This window comes from Camelus dromedarius, chromosome 19 (genome assembly GCF_036321535.1).
Source record: "Camelus dromedarius isolate mCamDro1 chromosome 19, mCamDro1.pat, whole genome shotgun sequence".
NCBI classification, from domain to species: domain Eukaryota; kingdom Metazoa; phylum Chordata; class Mammalia; order Artiodactyla; family Camelidae; genus Camelus; species Camelus dromedarius.
In genome coordinates, this window is record NC_087454.1 from 14346752 (window position 1) to 14366144 (window position 19393).

At 40.5% G+C, this 19393-nt stretch overlaps 1 pseudogene; it reads left to right on the forward strand.

Moving 5' to 3' along the window:
- The first annotated feature begins 105 nt into the window (after window positions 1–105).
- Window positions 106–19393, forward strand: part of LOC105089195 (uncharacterized) — a 56499-nt pseudogene continuing 37211 nt past the window's right edge.

Genomic DNA, 19393 nt, shown 5'->3' on the forward strand with positions numbered 1-19393 from the left:
GAGGAGCGCTTGACTCCAGGGTCAGAGCTAGCGCGGTCACCCAGAAGCCTCCTTGCCATCGCGGTTTGAGGTTAGGGGAAGTTTGGGGTCTGAGAGGTGGGCGCGATGCTAGAGGTGGGAATCCGCCCTTGGAGCCCCTAGACCGAATTGCGCAGCGCCTGCAGCAACAGGTAGCCCCGAAGGGTGGAGATCCTGGCGGGACCCTGAGCTGGGCTTTGTCTTGCGGATTACAGGGCGCTCCCAAGGGACAAATGGGTGGGTGGGGGGTGGCCGGGAGAGGGGAGAGTTTTCTAACACTTCTTGAAGGCCCTTTGAGTTGTTTTGGTGTTTTGGTTGGAAGGGGTCAGCCAAGCGGAGAAACCAGGATGCAGAGCCTAGGGTGCGCCCCACCTCTGATTGTGTAAGCGCCTTTATCTTCTGGGGTTGACCCCTTACCCTTCGCATTTTGTCTCTTGGGATGAGGAACTGACAGAAACTCGATGCCAAAGTGTATTGCTCACATTGATTGGCACGGAAAGTGCAAACAAAGAGGTGCATCTCCCGGAAACAATGATTTTGGAGATTCCGCCCCCTCTCGCCCCCGTAGACTTGCGTCGGGAAGGGGGGCGGCAGTAAAAGAGTGGCGGGTGTGGAGGAGACCAGGATAGGCATCTCCCGGGAAAAGTTTCGAGCAAGGTAGTGGGAGGAGAGGGTCGGGGCAGAGTTGCGATGAGCTGGGGACTGAGCAGCCCCGGTTCGCCTCGGAGGTTCCCGAGCCGGGCGGGAGATGCGGGGAGAGGGAGGGGGCGGGGAGGGAGGGGAGGGAGAGAGGAAGAAGGGGTGAGAGGGAGAAACCTGCCGCCGCTCGCCGCCTCTTTGTCTGCTCCGGGACTTGGAACAAAAGGGGGAACTCTGATAAACTCTCTCCTCCCCACTCCCCCGGACGCCCGGGTATCTCCCTCTCGCAACTTTGCTGCGACGACTTTCTCCGCTGTCAGGCCACACCAAGTGTCCCAGCGCCTCGCGGACCGCAACGAGGGAAACGTCTCTTAAAAGTGCGATGAAGTGGGGAAGAAGGTGAGTGGGGATTGTTTTCTTGTTTACCTCTCTCCCCCTGAACTCGCACGGCTCCCCGCCCTTCGGAAAACAGAGGAGCAGTCCAGTGGCGAAGTTTGGCCAAGTTGTGCCTCCTTTCCCCCATTGCCTTCTCTTTTGTTCTTTAACGAACTCGCGCAGATTGTTTTATTTGTTTATTTCTAATAGGCAAAAGCCAGGCGGGCATTTCTCTCAAGTGCCTCTTCTATGAGGAGCTGGGGGGATGGGGGAAGGGTGTCTCAAGAGGGCATCGCCTCGCTTTCTCCCAGCTGCGTGCAGACGGGAGGGAAGCGTGCTGAAATGGATGGGGACATGCCCGGTCTCACCCCGACCCCGGCCCTGACTTTGCTCTTGCAGAAGACAGAGATATGGAGGTGGGGGTCATCTCCTCACCATTTTATAACTTAACTGTCTGCGGAGTGCTGTGCTGATCCAAGGCACGCTACCCAAAGCTGTAACAATAGAATGCAGAAGAGGTTTGAGTGGTGGGGCACTGGACTCTAGTGTTTGTGGTCAAGGGGGTTGGAGCAAACAGGTAAGAGTTCAGAAAGTTTTCTTTGGGGCTGGGGTAGGGTGAAGGAAGAAGCCACAGGTTCCCGACTGTCAGAGATGCAGGGATGGAGGGATGGGTCCTGGACCGCTAGTTAAGAGTGGGCCATCCCGTCTGCCCCTTTAAGTTTCACGACCCACCCAGAATAACCTGGGTCCTGAAGATCCATCATCACCTCTCTCACTTTACGCGCCCCACGACCCCAGCCCCATTTAAACGTGTTTGTGTAAAAAGGGGAACGCGGGCGCCAGAAGCTCCTCAGACCTAGCAGTCCGCCCCGCCTTTTGTGTTTTAACCTTTTGTTTCTGTCTGCCACGCCCGCACAAAAGAGGGATGGCTGTTGCTGCTTCTGCGGGCTGGAGAGGCAGCGCAATTCCCTCCGTGTTTATAGGCAAAAGGAAGACTCCCTAACTTTGTTTCCCAAGTAGCTTCACTTTGCAGTGTTTCTAGGTTTGTTCTTGCTCAGATGAGGCGAACACGAGTAAACATCTCCACTTGATAGGAAATGTCTTTGCGCGCTTTTCTACTTTATCACAAAAGTTGTTTATCCGCCCAGTCACTTGGTTCACAGAAAGACATTTAGGGACAGAAGCTGAGAGTTTGTTGAAAGTAGAAAGACGTAGTATGTTCTAGCTATGTTTAATTAGGAAGGTGTGGAACAGGGTTCTTCAATTAAATGATGCTAATTTAGGTCGTTATCTTCAGGTATGTTTTGTGGGATCGGTTTAAATACCAAGGTAATTTATCACCACTGTCCTCTCCTATGCCCATTCCCGAGCTAGAAGCTTTCCTCATACCTTTTGCCTTTCTCCCCCGCCTTTAGAGTTTGACAGGACAGATGAAACATCAAATGGTACAGCCAGACACAGTCTACTTGAACTTTTTAAAGTTATGATTTTGTATAGTAGTATCCGTTATTTAGAACTTACAGCCAGAAATGATTCAACTGCCAGAACTTTATGTAGTTTTGAGTTTTCATGTCAAAGGAAGAAATATATTAATGCGATGGTTACCTAAAAAAAAACAACTGAGTTTGTCAAATGACATGGAAGCTAACATTAATTAATTTCAATTGTATAGGTGTGATGACTATTGTCAACATCTAGGAAGCATCATGAGTGCATTGACCTCCTCCATTCTGCATTGTTCTTACTGGATCTTTCTATCAGTGAACATTATGGAAGCACCAATACGACAAGTCATTTATGGATCAAAAGTTGTCAAACTTCTTCCTTTGGAGTTACTTAAAAGTTAAAATGTTGGGATTTTTGATGATGCCTTCCTTATGTGGATTACTGCAGTTTGATCACTGGGCATTCACCACCTTGAGAAGGTATGTTGCTTTTTAAATACTCTACAAGCACTTCTTTTTTGGGGCTGGTACTTATGCCATCAGAGAATTGTCCAGTTAGTTTGAGCTGCTGCCTGATCAAAGTGATTTATGACTTTGGATTTCCTTGTTTTGAACTGGTTTTTGTATGTTCATTTTCATGTGGAATGATAATGTGTGGGTACGTCTAAGGAAATTTTTATTAATTTTACAATGTCTTCTTCAACATTATCCCATATAATGAATGTAGATTTATATGGTCACTAAGGAAAGTTATGTAACAATGACGGGTCTGTTAAGCAAATGTCCTATTTTATTTATGATTGATTTTGTTTTTAAATATCACAGTGAATGTTTCTATATTAGCAGAACTTTTGTGGTTTTCATTAGATTTTTCACTTTTGACATTTCACTTTGGTAAACAGAATCCAAAAGTGGCCAGAAAGAAATGAATTCCTTATAGCTGGGAGTCAATATAAAGTACACTAAGTTCTATGAGAATGAAAACTTCACTATGTGATAACAGCAGAGGCTGCACATTTGTTTAGTCTTTATGGTAAACATGGAGTGTTTATAGTGGTCATTAAGAGTCATATATTCCTTCTTTTATGTCTTACAATTCATTGTTGATCATCTCTGTGAGAGAGCAGTTAAAAGTTCACATAAATACCTGGTAATTTAAAAAGTATTTTGATACAGTATTTACTTTCCTTGGTTAGCAATTGTTTGTCATGGAAAGTGAGAGTTTTCTTTGTTTAGAACAGGTTGCTTTGAAATGATTCAAGTTGTAGGATTTGGTCCTCAAAATGACTCAAGTTCAAGTAGTTTTAAATGTTACAGTTGAAGACTATCATTGCTATATTACTGTAATTGAGAAGTGTTAAGGTGTGCTCAAAAAAGACAGTTGGGAATTGGAAATATTTTTATCCTGCTATATGTGCAAACTATCATGATTTGCTTCTTTCTAGTTGTGGAAACTTGGACAAGCTACTTAACCTTCCTGGACTTTATCATCTATAAAGTAAAGGTTAGGTTAAAGAAACTTGAAGAAATCTTTTAGCTTTAGGATTTTGTGATTTTTTTTATTGCTCTTATAACTAAGGAGCATCCTCTCTTGAAAAGTTCATTTTTAAATTATTGAATAATAGAGTTACAGACATGGAAAACTTTGTGTGTATGAATAATGATTATTTTGCATGACTGCTTAGCTCGGGGAATATTCGTTCAGGAAACAGGCTTTAAAATTCCTGTGTAGTACACTTTCAGCAAAGTGTGTTGTATGTAGATGTCAGATTTCCTGAAATGTTTTCAACAAAAGTTTATCTGCTGGAGTATTTTTTGGAGGGTGTAGAGTACAGTATTATTTCCCAACAAACATTTTACCTACAAATGTCTGACATAAATATGTTTGAATCTGTTCTAAGGGCTACCCAGAGTTGGGCTCAGAGGTTTAGAAACAGACTTTGGAACGAAACAGAGTTTCATCCCAGTTTTGAATCCCAGTTCAGGTGACTCCTCATCGTGATAACCTTGGCCAGGTTTCTTGACTTCCTGGGGTCTCACTTTTCTCATTTGTAAATAGGCAGTCATCACACGTATCGCATGGGGTTGTTGTGGGGAATATATTTTTAAAAACCATATATATAAGGAAAAATTTAGCAGATGGCTCAGCATTTGTAAATATGTTGAAATATAATAAAAGCTACTATTACCTTTCACAATGAATCAGTGATGTTTTGATAATTCCAACTTTCTTTGTTGACTGCCTTGAAAGTTTCAAGCCACGTTAACCAAAAGTATTCACTGACGTATTCAAAGTCAGTTTGGATAGAAGTTTTCACATGTTTGGATATGTTCTTTTTTTCTACCAAAATATGTTCTATTAAACTCTTTTATCCAGTTAACTGTGAATTAATTCACTTCAACAAACACTTACTAAGTATTTCTACGGGTCAGCCTGTTGCCAAAGGTCATGGTTTCCTCTTGTAATGTGTGGTCTGACCTTTTCTTTACAGAAATTTCTGTAAACTGAGATAAGTGCAAGTTTCTAGAATCGACTGATACAAATACTCTATATTTTCAGTGTTGTCAATTATGAGTAGACTTAGGTATAGTTTTAAAAGTTTTGTTCATTCACTTTTCCCTGTGATATAAAGTGATGGTTCAGTGATTTCTTGATGAGGAAATCAATCAAGAACTGGAACACATTTTCTGATATTAGTTTTTAGAGAATGGTCTTTATTTAAATAAAAAAACCTCACAGTATAAACAGCACTTAGAAGAATAGCGTATCATTGTGAAATGAAGTTTAAAGTCTTGGATTTTCATTTTCTAGATCTGTAATTTAGTAAAATACATTGTCATCTGTGAGCGATGATTAGTTTGAGGAAGATGATATTCATTTGCCCTTAGGAAGTTTCTGATGAGAATTTGAAGTATTGCTCCTTCTCATTTGTAATTTACCAGCAGATAGTTGCCTAGAAGTGATAGCATTGAAAAGAAAAATATGCGATAAATCAATATTAAAATGGGAAAAGTTTTTTTTTTCCTGATGTATTCAAACTTTCTGTTTGTGGACAACATTTATTTTAATCAGCCAGTTATGTATCTTTAGGATAGCAACTACTAATATGGTAATTTGTAATTATAGTGTTTAAAATGATAAATTCCTTGAAGTTTTTCTATATGATGTTGATTCTTAAATTATAACCAAATATACTTAATTTTTCTACATGTATCAAATTTTATAGCCTTGGTTATTTAAAATTTTCGTTGACATGGATTACTTTGAATTATTGAAACCAGAACCATCTGCCAAGGTATTCACAAGAAACTTACATGGGAAGAAAATCTAAACTTTCATCTGTGCCTTCTAAAATGATAACTACAATACATAATAAGTATCTTATAAGGAAATAAAAATCATTTATTTAACTTGGAACTTTATAATAAGTATAGAGGTGATTAACCAGATGTTTTCTTATACTTTGAGTACCATTTCTGCTTATTTGCTATAAGTTTCTTTAGGAACATTAAGTGTTCCCAAATTTACTTTGATTTCTTCTTTATGGCCTCAAATTTACTGATTTTTAAGTGTCGGTCATTTCTAAGAACTTTAGTGGTATTTCTACCTATTATTGTTGAAGATACAGGTGTTTAGAAATGTATTTATCATGAATCTGTGAAGTCTACTTTGTTGATTCATTCTTTCCTCATTCATTTTTTTAAAAGTCATGTGGCTTTTGTGTGTCAGGCATTGCTCTAAACTCTGGATACAAAAGAAATAAAAATCCTGTACTCTTGGAGCTTTTACAAGTGACAGAAAAATATATATTGAAAAGTGACAACTACTATTGAGAAAAATAAACCAGGAAAAGGAGTTACAATTTTCAGTGGGATGGCCAGGACTGACCTCATGGAGAAGGGGACATTTGAGGAATGCTACGAAGGGAGTGAAGAAATGAGCTCCATGATACCAGGTAGAAAAGCATTCAGGCAGAGGCATGGCAGATGTCGGAAAGCAAGGAGGGTGTGGTGGCTGGAGTGGTGTGCACAGAGGGGATGGTGGTAGGAGATGAGATCAGAGAGGAAACAGGAGTATGGTGAGCAGATCACATGGATCCTTAAAGACCATTGTGATTTCACACTGAGGGAGATGGAGTGCCACTGAAGGGGTTCAAACAATGACTGACCTGATAGAAGTAATGTTGTAACAGAAGGACTCTGGCTGGTGAGTTGACACCAGATCAAAGATGGGCAAGAGCAGAAACAGGGAGACCATTTAGGAAACTATTTTGGGTATCAAGTGAGAGATGGTGGCAACCTGCATGAGGGTAAAATTAGCCTGGATGTAGAGAGAAGGGATTGAATTCTGAAGACAGGTTGGTGGGAGGCTTTTCTGGTGGATTGGATAAGAAGTATGAGAGAAAGAGAGGAGTTAACTATGATTGCGAGATTTTTTTTTTGACCTGAGCACCTGCATGGACCCAATGTCCATTAACTGAGATGAAATATAGGCTTGGGGGAGGGGGAGACTATAGGAGCTCAGTTTGTGAACATTCAGATGAAGATACTTTTAAAGCATCTAGGCAATTTGATACAGAAGTCTGGTTTTCAGGGAAGAAGTGTCCAGATACAAATTTGTGAGTTGGAAGAAATTAAATGCTATTTAAAGCCATGAGACTTGATGAGATCATCAAGAGACTGGGTATGGAAAAGAAGGAGGTCTAGATACTGAGCATTGGGGCCCTCCACAAAGAGAAGAGAAGAAGATGAGAAGGGGCTGCCACTAAGGTTGAAGCCCAGTGAAGAAAGTGTCTCCAGGAAGAAGGCAAGATCATCTGCTGATAGACTAAGTAAGATGACAATCAGAAATAGACCTCTGGGGTTAGGCATTTGGGAGGTCAGTGCTCCTGGATAGTCCTGGCTAGAGCTGTTTTGGTAAATGGTGAAAGATCACATCTTCCTAATTGGTGTGCTCCATTTCATATCTTTAAAAAATCATATCTAGTCTAACTAAAATTTGTCAGTACTTTATAATTGATAAAATGCTTTCACATGTTAAAATCTCATAGTAGCTTAAGAGAGATGGGATGATAATATCTATGTTTATATTACAGAAAAAGAAATTGAGACACAGAAGTAAAGTAATTTGTCCTAAGTCACCCAAATATAAGATAGAGCTGGTTCTTCTAAACTTCACACCCTTTGCCATTCATAATAGGGGAGATATAAATGATAAAAACAAAAGCCAGTACAATGTGATAAAGGTGGTAATAGCAGTGTATACAAGATATATAATTAAATCAGAGCAGGGAGTGATTATCTTTTGGGATCAGGGAAGACTTTCCCAAGTTGGGATTTAAAAGATGCATGGCATTTTAACATGTAGTCAAAGGGAAGAAAATTCTAGGCTTGGAAAATATGATGTGCAAAAAATATGGAGGTGTGAAACATGGGATGATAACTGGAATGTATTTGGGATGCTGAAGGCATTTGATTCATGCTGAACATGAAAGAGGGTGGATGAGAGATAGGCTGGAATATATCAAGTACTAGTTCAAGCTTGGATTGAAATACGGTTTTAATAAAACAGCTACCAGGTGCCATCTTAAATGTATCTCCTGTCATATAAGGTGGTTATATGCAACCTAGTTACAAGTGCCTGAATGTATATACATCACCACAAATGCATTGCCTTAGTCAGTTTGGTAACTGCTGTAACTAAGTTCCGGAGGCTGGGTGGCTTATATACAACAGAGGTTTATTTCTAACAGTTCTGGAGGCTGAGCAGTCCGAGACCAAGGTGCTGTGTCTGGGGGGGGCTGGCTTCCTGGGTCATGGGTGCTGTCTTCTTGCTGTATCCTCACATGGTGGGAGGGGCAGGGGAGCTCTCTGGGAACTTTTATAAGGACACTAATCCCATTCATGAGGGCTGCACTCTCATGACATAATCACTACCCAAGCCCTCCACGTCCAAATACTGTAATGTTGATATTTTTAGGTTTCAGCATATGAATTTTGAGGGGATACAAACATCCAGTCTGTAGCATGTATATTTTCAAAATTTTATTCTTCCTTCAAAATTAAATGTATATTGTGAATCATATCCTGCTAAAGAAGGTCTGGTGACTATATTTTTAGTCTATATCAATCAGGATGCTTTTGGCTTCAAATAAGAAATACTTAACTAACAGTAGCTTAAAAAGGGAAGACTTTTTGTTTTATTTTATGTTTTGGTTTCACCTTAAATAAATGTGATTAAGGGCTATTTCAAGACTTGGCAGCTCAGCAGTGTCACGCGTGGTTCCTGGTTACCTGGCTTTCTTCTTCTGGTCCTGAGAGCTGCTGCAGCTTCAGCCATCATGGTCCCACTTGGGAACCCAAGATAGGAAGAACTGAATCCATGTATATATGGTGTGGGTTTTTTTGGTAAATGTACAGAGTTGTGCAACCATGTGCACCATTTTTAGAACTTTTATCACCCCTGTGCCCATTTACAGTCAGTTTCTGTTCTCACCTCCTGATCTTAGGCAACCAGTAATGTAAAAGTTTGCCTTTTCTGGAAAATTTCATAAATGGAATTATACAATAGTGGTCTTTTTGTCTGGCTTCTTTTGCTTACCCTAAAGTTTCTGAAGTTCCTCCGTATTGTAGCATGTATCAGTGCTTTATTTTTTTTCTATGTTTTATTGTATGGTTAGACTGCATATTTCTGTCCATCAGATGCAGGGCCTGTGGGTTGTTTCCATTTTTTAGCTATCATGAATAATGCTGCTAGGAACATTTATGCATAAGTTTTTGTGTGGACACCTGTTTTCATTTCTTTTGTGTAGATGTGTAGGAGTTGCATTGCTGTATTGCTTGGTAAATTTGTATTACACTTTTTGTGAAACTGCCAAACTGTTTTCCAAAGTGGTGACAGCACTTGGCAGGTTTGAGGGTTCCACTGGTAATGTAGGAGGGTTCCAGGCTCTCCATATCTTGATCCTTTATATCTTTTAAGGAGGGAGAAAAACTTTCAAAGTCCTTGAGAAGCATTCCCAGGGTAACTAAAGAAGGCCTTGGTGAAAACTAGTCATTAACAAGGGGAATGTGTTTGCTCTGAGAAGTTCAGACTGATCAACTAGCACCCAGGGCCTGCGGAGGGGCCCCTGATGTGTATCAGTGCACAGTGTCAGAACAAAATTGAAGGGGGATGGCTCGTACCTAGGTAACCTTGTGTGTCAGGCTGAGGATGTATTACTGATGTAAACGTACAAAGTAGGGCCAACTGCTGTGTTTATATGACAATTACCATTTAAACAGTAGCCACAAACTCAAACAGAAATAGTCCATTCTGTTGGAATTCAGGTTATTCTCTGTTTATCATGTGGAGAATTTGTGGACATTAACCTGCCCAAACTAATAGCAGAATGAGCGTAGCCTTGGCGGCTGACCCTGTGGGCGGATGCATTCCTTTCCTCTGAAGCACATGTAACTTTTTTGGCATCCTAGTAAGTTTTTTGTTTTTTTTTTTTTAATAATCTTGGTTAAGGGTAAGCTAACAGCCACCAAATCCTGTCTTCATCCTTAAGATACAGGAAGATATTTAGACTGTGTTAAGTGTTGGACAATTTGGTGGCAACTTGAAAAAAATTATTTGAACTTGGATAGAAAAAAAAACACCCCACACAAGACTACACTTTCATAGTCCTATAGTTTTGTTAACTCTTTTAAATGTATCGTTTATTGGGAGGTATGTCATTCATTGGACAGATAAAAACCTGCTTTATGTCTAGGAGATTGATGCTACTCTGTGGGACAAAATCCAGAACACATGGGCCAGTTGAATGATAGAGTTTCAAGTGATTCGTACTTGAAAGTCCCAGAACATCTGATGCAGAAAATTTGGTAATTAGAATGCATCAGTAAGTAATTCTAATAATTTTGGCAACTATAGGTAATTGTGGGGGAAAATTATGTTTGAAATTGATTTCTGTGACACTCCTGCTCTTAAAATTCTTTTCATCCCTTTCTCCAAATCTTAGATTAGGTACCTCTGTAGACCATGATACCTCAACTTTTGTACTGTAGCTTTAATACTAACAATTTGAATTATACAGTGACTTTAAAAACTCCAGACAAAACCAGTAATTCTCTTATAAGGAGTAATTTCATTCTAGAGATGGAGAAAGCCAAGAAGGGAAATTTAAGTTTCTTAATTATTGGTCTGAGTGGGTATAAAGCATACATCTAAAAAGTCATAGTTCAGTACTCTATTTTTCAGAGAAGTAATAACCATTACAGAAACCTCAGACATTTGTGCAGCAATCTTTCACATCCTCTTATTTGAGTCCCACTCCAATCCCAAGGTAGTAGATGTTAGTGACAGTCTCATTTTCCAGGTGAAGAAATTGGGGTTCTTAGAAGTATCTGGCCCAAGTAACCAAACTGGCAAATGGAATAGCACAAATCTGTTAATTTGGGACCAGCCGTGTAAATAAAGACAAGAAAGAATATCCCTTTGAGAGGCTCTGCTGAACCTGATAATTTTTCTAGTTTTATGTTGATATGATTGGCTCTTATCCTGCAAGTTCTGCAAATATCTTTTGAGACCCAAACATTTAATCAGGCTTAAAAAGAGGACGGTCCGCTCTGCTGGTGTTTTTAAATCCCTGAGAGATTGTGTTGCAAGTAGCAGGTGAGAAGCCGGCAAGCTGGTGAAATTAGTCGATGTTCAACAGTTTTACTTGTCAGATTTTAATGGGATGGTGTCATTATTTGTAATGCATTTTTTATACCTTATTTTTAATGGACTATATAAATAATGAATATTATTTGCAATGTTCTGGATTTTGCAAATGACGTATCAAAGGTGATATGTAACAGTATTCATAGAATCCTCTTTCTGTAGCCAAAGAAAAATGGATTTTGAATCTTTTCGTTTCATTTCTTCTTCAAGGAGGATGTCCAAGGAAGAGCTGTGGGCAGGCTTACAATTCCTGAATTGAAAACCCTGAGTAGAGGACCTCCCCGTGACTTCACCTTGCTTTGTCCTTGGCCTCCGGTCTCTCTCTCTCCATACATATGTGAAAAGGGACTCTGTGCGGTGACACACTCTTTATCCAAAGCCCTAGCTCCTATTCTTGGGTTGTCTGCTGCGGCAAGCAGCTGTTCTGGACTGTGATGAGGCCCTGGGGCCCCTTCTTGGGGCCTAGGCCGGAGGTGGACCTAAGCTACCTCGTCCATCCTTCTTTCCCTTGTCCCTGGGACTGGCCTTACTAGCCTTCTGGATCGTATAGCCCTTGTGGGGGGAAGGGACGTCTCTAAAAGTCTAGAGCAAAACTGGGCCCAGTGGGAGGTGCTTTGCTTCCTTTCTCATGGGTCTGGGTAGATGCCCTGTTTGATGTTGGCCTTTCCATGGTATGGGAATCTTTTTTGGGGGAGATTGGTATACAATTTCTATATTTTATTGTACTCGCGTTTAAATTTCACCATTAAAGAGCATAAGTATATGCTGGCCTGATTTTCAAAATGCAAAGATAAATGGACCAACGGCTTTAAGGATGTGATGGATTAGACCCTGCAGAATGTATTAAACAATTAGAGAATCTAGCGGGTGGTAAAATTCTGTCCTGTACACATTTACACAGTTAGTGGCATAAGGAAGCTCTAGGGACAGGAAAACAAGCGTAAAACTTTGGGCTGCAGGTGGAGGAAAAGCCTGCTCAAGGGTTGTGGGTGTCTTTCTTTGGGAGACTTCCTGAAAAGCAGGGGCTTTTCAACAGTGGAAGGAAGAAGAGATCTTGAACCTCCCTCGACACTCCACACCAGAAGTTCTGTTGCCCACACTTTTTATGGCCCTCATTTTGTGTCCCTAAGGCTCATTTTGGCCAGGACTTACGTCTTCATGGCTCCTGTTTGGATTGAAGGGTGAACCCTTAGGTATTACCGTGAGCGGGCTGGGTTATTAGAGTGCACAACTGAGCCCCTTTCAATCCTTTCATTGGGATGCAAGTAAGATGCAGAAGAAAGAGGTTATCCCCAAACTCGGAGCAGACAAAGCTGGGCAGTTCTTGACTCTCACTTTGTGTGGTGACCCCATGTTTCCACCTTTCATTCTAGTTAGCCCTCACCTCAAGTTGACTTTCTGGAGGGCTGTCCCTTCCTGTCTGCATCCTTCCTCTGGAAAAATCTCACAGTATTAGCACATCCAGGATGCTAGCTCCAAATGGTGGATCAGTGAAGAATGACAGCCCATTAGGGGGTGGCACAATTAATTAAATATATATCAACCCTGCTGGAACACTTCCTACTGTATTTGACCTCAGTGATTAGAATAAAGGGAAGGTAATAACAAAAAATTACTAGCCCATGTTTCCAGCTTCTTTTGTATTCTGCAGGTTAGTATAGTTAAAAGAATAAATAAAAGGCACTTGTTTTCATTTTGTCTTTGGGATAAATAAACCATGGTTCTATCATGATACATTTTCAGCTTTTGTCTCAGTGGGGAATGCAGGTGAAAGTTCCTGGAATGTTTTTTCTTCAAAACTTTCTGTTAAATTCTGCCTGACTCTGCAGCCAAATTCCAAATTCTCATTTGACTTTAATGATTATATTAGTATACCTAAATATATTGCGTAGGCTTTTAGCCAAATGGCTGTAAGAATATACTTGAGATGCAAGCAAGCAAGGTCAAGAAGCATTACGTTATCGTTATTCTACTGCCAAATCCTTGCTGTGTGGAGTGGCCTCCTGAGTTCCCACAGTGTGTGCATTCTGAGGCTTCCAGAGCCAGGGATGGGTTTGGCTAACTCTGGCTTGATAGTCAGATCACCTTTGGAACATAGAGGGGAATCCAGGTGCCCAGAAAAGGGGCACAGATTCTGAGCATCTTGTGACTCCCATCTTACTCTCTGACTCCTGGCTCTGCATGAAGTTTAATTCTTACTCACCTGCTGATTCAACTTTCTTATGCAAATTCCATGACTTGTGCACAGATTCAAATCGTTTGTCTTTGCATATCCTGGCCATTTGTGCTCCTCAGTGGTTTTGTCACTGGCCTTAACTCTGCCTGGTCCTATCCTGCCACTGCTTCTTGTCCTTGGTTCCCACCTCCATTAGACCTCAGTCCTCAGGGCTGGTCAATTTCAGTGGCTCCTGGCCAACCCTGGTCATCTCAGGCTCTAACTCCTGTTCTTATTGGGTCCTAATATTCTGCTTAAAAAAAAAAGTAATCTAGCATATTTTCCAAATCAGAACTGTCTATTTGCTATCACTTTTGCCTTTTCCCAAGGTGTTGCACTGATTCATAGACCAAAAATGACATCTCCAAAGTGTGGTGAAATACAGAGCCTCTCAATCATCTAAAAAGAATTAAGCTGTGCTAAGTACCATTTCTATGTCAAATGTATCCGAGCGTTCTGAGTCTTTGAAAACTGGTGATGGGGGAATCCTATATGTCGTGGTCCTTTATTAACCAGACTATTTGATGAATCCACACAAGGAATTGTAACAAACTAGCTGAAACAGGTTAGCCTTGCTGGAAGACCTTCTGAAGTGATGAGTAAGGGTAGGGCATTTTGTTTTCATTTACTCATTTACCCAGAATGAGCAGTATTTAATTCTGAGCTTAATTTACAAGCAGCTGTTGACTGAAACTCTGTTGCTAGTAAAACTGGATGCTTCAGAAAGGAGAATTAGATGCCTGGGTCCAGTGGAAGGAAGGATAATTTATTTTCATGGTATATTCTTGTATATCATTTGAATTTTGAACTATGTGGCTGTATTTCACCCAGTTGAAACAGGAGGATAAAAGGAAAAAAAAAAAAGGAAGAGAGGGAGGGAGAGAAGGAGGAAGGAAAGAAACTAATATAGGAAACAGTACATCAATTAAGTAATATTCCTAAGTCATGTGCTTATATGAAGCACTTTGCAAGGCCCTTGGGAGATAAAAGTGTAGACTGGAAGGAACTCTTCAGAGATGACTATATGATGGTCTTTAGGGGAATGATTCCTCTAAACCTGTCAACCACCTCATAAGTGAGGCATTGTTATCCACATCTTGCAAGTGAGGAAATGGAAGCTATTAGCGGTAGAGCTGGGAGTTGGACCCAGGTGTGTCTGGGTCAACACACAGCGCTGTGCTGTCTGTTGCTTGGGTTGCTGTAACAAAATACTGCAGACCGTGTGGCTTAAATATCAGACGTTTATTTCTCACAGTTCTGGAGGCGGGCAAGTTCAATGTCATGGTGTGGGCACATTCGGTGTCTGGTAAGGGCCCTCTTCCTGTTTTGCCGGCAACTGCCTTCTTGCTGTATCCTCACTTGGTGGAGAGAGATCTCTGGGCTCTTCATCTCCTTACAACAGTACCAGTCTCATCGTGGGGCCTCCACCCATTCAAATCCAATTACCTCCCAAAGGCCTCACCTCCAAATACCATCACATTGGAGACTGGGGTTTCAATGTATACTTTTTTGGAGAGACACAAACATTCAATCTGTTGCTTGCCTCTCCAGCAAAGATGTAGCATAGGGATCTGCAAATAGTCTCAGTATCAACTCCCTGCTCAAAATTGACTTTGAGCAAAATTGTCACTTAGGGGAAATTTGACTGCTACTGTCTGCTCTTCCCATTTTTTCAACCTCCTTTTCTCCTTTTGCCAATTTGTCTCTTTCTCTTTGTCCTCTTTCCTTTTCTTGATCATCCAGAGCCATTGAATCTCTGAAGATGTTGTTCCTTCCATCCATCCATCCACCTTGCATCCACCATACCATCCACATGTAAGGACTGGACCAGATGCTGGAGATACAAAATTGAGCAAAAATGGACATGGTTCCTGCCATCATGTAGCTTAAGAGCAAAAGAGGCATCTGTGTCTGAATATGTTTGGAGAACTCTACACACTGTGAAGCCCTTTTTGGAGGCTCGGCAGGCCCTCTAAACACACTGAGGTGTCCAGTGGTTAGAGTTTCACTTCTTTTTTGAATATGGAATCATGCCCCCTCTGATTTTTTATTTTGTTTTAGTTTTTTTAATACTTAGAGAACATTCATTAACAAAACACCACAGAACTAATCTTTTGACAAATATATGTTTTGGAAATAATGAATCTAAAGGTTTCTTTCGTGAAGATTCAGTAAGTCCACGGTTTAATGTGTAATCACTACAAAATAATATTTGAATTGAAATGGTGGGCTTTAAGTCCAGAGAAGAAATGTGAGGAATTTTAGGCATTGTGATATGTCCCGTAAGGTAATCATTTGGGGCAACAGGAACCTTTCTGTGTCCCTCAGGTCATGTAAGGTGGTTGCTCACTACAGCTGTGAAAAGATTAACCCTAAAGCAAACAACAACAATAAAAACAAAAAGGACAACGAAAGAACTGTACCACATTATAACGGGGTGGGAAACTTGGAGTGAGTGCAGTAGAATAAAGATGAGGCAAGCAAGAGACCATTAAGAACAGCCAGGATAATAATACTGGAGAGCTGAGAGCAGCCCTTCAGAAGCTCACAAAGTCATCCGAGGGCATCTGAGAGAAGATAAGCAGAGCCTCACCCAGTCCCAGGAGAACCATCCCAGTCAGGCAGCCTGGACCATATTCCCTGAACTCAGGCAGAAAGTTTGCTGATGCCACCCAGTTTACCACCTCTTAATGCTGCTTTGCTTGGTTTTTGGTCACTTCAGTTTGATGGCTGGGAGTCCTGCCTCCCAAACAGATAGGTCCTAATATCTGGAATGTGTAAATATCACCATAGAAAAAATTGGTCTTTGCAGATGTGATTAAGTTAAGGATCTTGGCGTGAGGTGATTGTCTTGGGTTATCTGGGTAACCCTAAATCCAATTGTAAATGTCCTTCTAAGAAAGAGGCAGAAGATCATCCCCATGGAGCAGAGCAGGAGGTGATGTGAAGATGGTGGCAGAGATTAGAGTGATTGGGCCACAGTGCAAGAAATGCCAGCAGCCACCCCAAGCTAGAAGAGACAAGGTGTAGATTCTCCCCCGGAGCCTGCGAAGGGAGCATGGCCCTGTCAATACCTTGAGCTTGGACATATGGCTTCCAGAATCATGAGAGAGAAATTTCCATGGATTTAAGCCATGGAATTTGTGATAATTTGTTACTGCAACCCTAGGACACTAATAAAGGCTGTAAACCCTGAGGGCCAGGCAACGTCTTCTCCTCTGTACTGGACTTCTACTCAGTATTCCGAGGTATGCACCTAATAGGCACTCAAATACTCAAGTACCTGAACTGACTTCTTCACTGGTTCAGCCATTCAGAGCCTCAAGACTTGTATTTAAAATTTTATTGGAAGAGAAGTGAGCCCAGCAAGATCTGGCTATTCATTTGCAAAAGAACATGTTAATACCCCCGAGGCTTAGTCTCTTGCGAGTTTATTGCATCTTAAAGCTTGGATTTACACTGCCTTTTAATGTAGCAATTCTTTTGCTGGAATATTAATAATACCACCAAGAAGACTTCATCTAGCAGAGTAAGAAAAGCGAGTCATTCCAGGCAATGGTTTGACATCTTAATTAGATACTACCTTGGTGCTGGCTTTCTCTTCTTTAGCACTGACAATATCTAAGTGACAGTGTTCTGGGATTTCTGGTTCAAACACAGAATGTCTTCTGCTCAAATCTTCCATGAAATGTCATTTTGAAACTATGAGCTTGGTTCTTATTCAAGCAGAACCCTTTGTGTATTTACTGGGACTTTAGTTGAATGGACTGCGGGATCGAGTTCTTTGGGAAATATATAGTTTGTTTTTACATATGGAGACACTGTAGAAAAGAATCTGGAATCTTGACTCAGTAGGCTGGCCTGGGGGTGAACATTGTTCTCGATATTCAATGGCATTTCTTTGTTGTTCTTCTGTAGGGAAACAGGGTTTCCTCTAAGACCATTCCTCTAGGATCTCAATTACATTATAAAGCCAGGTAGGAGTTAAAATAAATTGCTAGAACATCTAACCATATTATTAAACTAATGGGAAAGGAAAGGCAAATCGCACACCATGCAGCATCGTGGAACATGTTGGTTTTGTTTCCATTGATACGTACAGTGTAGGTAGTAGTTTCTTTACAGACTTACTGTAAGATTCATTTTTTAAAGCACTTACATCATTGCCTGATGCCACACAGAACTGTTAATATACTCTTTGACTTCTTTAGTCACTTTCATTGTTTTTAGTAAGAAAGTCTAGCAGATAATTACAATAGTGTGACTAAAGTGAAATTCAGTTCATCCCACCTTGGCTATGCAGGTGGGGTGAGAAGTAGATTTGAAAGAGATCCTTGTTCTCCCTTGGATTGAATGTGCATTTTCTTGATTATGTTAACTTCTGATTGAGGCTGAGATCGACATCGGACTGTTTTAGCTTTAGGTCACCCCACCCTACTTGTCCAATTAATGAAATCCTTTAATTGTTGTTGGCACCATCCTCATCTCTATCTGCCGTATTTTAAATATGCTCCAAATATGCCATTTAGTTTTTACTAATAGCTACAGCCTTATCACTGAAGTATTAAGTGGTGTGATGGGAACCTTGCCTGAAAGGTCCCTTATGAAATTCCCAAGAGATAGGTCCGTGGATCAGACTTTGTATTATTTTGCCAAGGACATAGCAGTTTCTCAGTAAATAATTATTTACCTGAATGAGTTAATGATTGAATAATGATTAAAATCCACATGTTTTGGTGTCAGCAAAGCTTTCTCTAGTAAATTAGGTGTCATGGGCTCACATATCAACCTTGTAACTCATCTTGTGGTGGGGATGAGCACAGAAGGGTATTCTTAACAGTTTATGCAGTGCTGTCCAAGAGAAATAGAATGCAAGTCACAGAAGTAACCCACATAGGCAATTTTAAATTTTCTAATAGCCCCATTAAAAAAGGGAAAAGAAACTAATGAAATTCTTTTTGTGACATATTTTAACTCAATAAATTGAGCATATAATTTCAACATGTAATCAAAATAAACATTATTAATGAGATATTTTACCTTCTTTAGTCTTGGCAGCCCTATGTGTATTTGTACTTGGAGTACATCTTAAATTGGCTTTGTCTGGTTTCAAGTGCTCAAAAGCCACATATGGCTAGTGGCTACCATATTGGATAGTGCATGTGTATACCATCTGGAGGCTCCTATTTTAAGTAATTATTCTTGCTAACTAGATGTAAAATTCGGATTTTATAAGCTATTGAGTGGAGTACATGTATAGTCCTGTCAATGAACTGATAAAAAAGTTGTATCAGCTATGCAACTGAAACAGAATTGTGCAGCTCAGACAAAATTTACAAAAAAAAATTCATCATTTAGAAATTGGTTAAAATGTGCAATGCTTTGTAAATTTTGGGGTTCATAGCCAAGCTTCTATTGCTCTGAGATTTCATCTGTGTTATATAGTGGAGCAAAGTTACTTATCCTCTCTTAAGCCCCAGCTTCCTCTTCTGTAAAATGGGGATAACATTTATCTTAAGGTGTAGTGTCAACATTTGCAAAGGATTCAATGCTGAAGGTTTGAGTACTCACTAGCTGGAATTAGTTCTTATTTAGAATTTTCTTTTGTGTACAAAACTCCAGGGAAGAATGGGTGATTTCTCCCCTATATTTGTGATTCTTTTCATATTATTTCTTTCCAAAGTCAACTCCTCTTTATGACAAGAACTTGTTGTGATTATTTAATGAGTATAAGATAACTGACATTTTTGTTTAAATTGGTTCCACATGGGCTGCTCCAGGTAGCTCCTCTACAGAGGGCTGTGGAGAAAATGCCAAGATAATACAAGGCTGGCATTTACAGGTAAGAAAACTTGGGAGAGTCTTAGTTGACTTTCTTGAGCTAGTGAACTGAATTTGGAGCCTCCATGAGTGCATTTCCATTAAACATATACCAAGTCAAAATTTATTATCCAGTGGGGAAAGGTGATCATGGTAGGGAATTAATTACAG